The following is a 2,500-nucleotide window of genomic DNA, read 5'->3' as shown; positions in this document are numbered from 1 at the left end:
CGTGGGAAACAACCTGCCGCCGGCACACCACTTCGTCCTCACATGAGGTTACCATTGTCCATACAATAGTGCAGGTGCGATGGAAATCTTTTCTCGTTTTGGTGCGTGCTACATTTTTACGGATAGACCCCGTGAAACGCTAGAAATTGGCGGGGATGTGTCTCTTGTGGCTCACGGGGCTGTTAGGGTGGCACAGAAATCCCTCGGAATGGGAAAACGGGTCATTTTCGTGTTGCCACATTGCATGCGAACGGCATGAAACTTCCAGAGGCATTTGCAGCAGGAATGCATGTGCAGTCAAAAAAGTGAATATTTTTCACGGATAGACCCCGTGAAACGCTAGAAATTGGCGGCGATGTCTCTCTTGTGGCTCACGGGGCTGTTAGGGTGGCACAGAAATCCCTCGGAATGGGAAAACGGGTCATTTTCGTGTCGCCACATTGCATGCGAACCGCATGAAACTTCCAGAGGCATTTGCAGCAGAAATGCATGTGCAGTCAAAAAATTGAATATTTTTCACGGATAGACCCCGTGAAACGCTAGAAATTGGCGGGGATGTGTCTCTTGTGGCTCACGGGGCTGTTAGGGTGGCACAGAAATCCCTCGGAATGGGAAAAAACGGGTCATTTTCGTGTCGCCACATTGCATGCGAACCGCATGAAACTTCCAGAGGCATTTGCAGCAGGAATGCATGTGCACTCAAAAAATGTGATATTTTTCACGGAGAGACCCCGTGAAACGCTAGAAGTGGGCGGGGATGTCTCTCTTGTGGCTCACGGGGCTGTTAGGGTGGCACAGAAATCCCTCGGAATGGGAAAACGGGTCATTTTCGTGTCGCCACATTGCATACGAACCGCATGAAACTTCCAGAGGCATTTGCAGCAGGAATGCATGTGCACTCAAAAAAGTGAATATTTCTCACGGATAGACCCCGTGATACGCTAGAAATTGGCGGGGATGTCTCTCTTGTGGCTCACGGGGCTGTTAGGGTGGCACAGAAATCCCTCGGAATGGGAAAACGGGTCATTTTCGTGTCGCCACATTGCATGCGAACCGCATGCAACTTCCAGAGGCATTTGCAGCAGAAATGCATGTGCAGTCAAAAAAAAATTGATATTTTTCACGGATAGACCCCGTGAAACGCTAGAAATTGGCGGGGATGTGTCTCTTGTGGCTCACGGGGCTGTTCGGGTCGCACAGAAATCCCTGGGAATGGGAAAACGGGTCATTTTCGTGTTGCCACATTGCGTACGAACCGCATGAAACTTCCAGAGGCATTTGCAGCAGGAATGCATGTGCACTCAAAAACTTCTATATGTTTCACGGATAGACCCCGTGAAACGCTAGAAATTGGCGGGGATGTGTCTCTTGTGGCTCACGGGGCTGTTAGGGTGGCACAGAACTCCCTCGGAATGGGAAAAGGGGTCATTTTCGTGTTGCCACATTGCATAGGAACGCCATGAAACTTCCAGAGGCATTTGCAGCAGAAAGGCACGTGCACTCAAAAATTTTAATATTTTTCACGCATAGACCCCGTCAAACGCTAGAAGTTGGCGGGGATGTCTCTCTTGTGGCTCACGGGGCTGTTAGGGTCGCACAGAAATGCCTCGGAATGGGAAAACGGGTCATTTTTGTGTGGCCACATTGCATAGGAACGGCATGAAACTTCCAGAGGCATTTGCAGCAGGAATGCATGTGCACTCAAAAACGTCTATATTTTTCACGGATAGACCCCGTGAAACGCTATAAATTGGCGGGGATGTCTCTCTTGTGGCTCACGGGCGCTGTTAGTTAGGGTCGCACAGAAATCCCTCGGAATGGGAAAAGGGGTCATTTTCGTGTTGCCACATTGCGTACGAACGGCATGAAACTTCCAGAGGCATCTGCAGCAGAAATGCATGTGCACTCAAAAACGTCTATATTTTTCACGGATAGACCCCGTGAAACGCTAGAAATTGGCGGGGATGTGTCTCTTGTGGCTCACGGGGCTGTTAGGGTCGCACAGAAATCCCTCGGAATGGGAAAACGGGTCATTTTCGTGTTGCCACAATTGGCATACGAACGGCATGAAACTTCCAGAGGCATTTGCAGCAGAAATGCATGTGCACTCAAAAACGTGAATATTTTTTCACGGATAGACCCCGTCAAACGCTCGAATTTGGCGGGGATGTTTCTCTTGTGGGTCACGGGGCTGTTCGGCTCGCACAGAACTCCCTTGGTCCACCTGATTCGTGCATACAGGCAGCAACTAAAACTCTGTAAACCTGCTGTGAGGACATCTAAACAGTGGACCAGTGAGGCTGTGGAAGATTTGCGGGCGTGCTTAGACTGTACTGACTGGGATATGTTCACGACTGCTACCAATAGTCTGGATGAACTCACAGAGGCTGTGTACATCAGCTTCTGTGAGGACTGCTGTATCCCAACACGTACCAGGGTGAACTTTAACAACAACAAGCCCTGGTTCTCAGCAAAGCTCAAAAGGTTGAGGTTGGAGAAG

Source organism: Petromyzon marinus, unplaced genomic scaffold (assembly GCF_048934315.1).
Source record: "Petromyzon marinus isolate PM22_M1 ecotype Great Lakes invasive population unplaced genomic scaffold, UKy_Petmar_22M1.pri1.0 PM_G_Scaffold_29, whole genome shotgun sequence".
NCBI classification, from domain to species: Eukaryota; Metazoa; Chordata; class Hyperoartia; order Petromyzontiformes; family Petromyzontidae; genus Petromyzon; species Petromyzon marinus.
Note: the sequence above shows the minus strand (reverse complement) of the source record.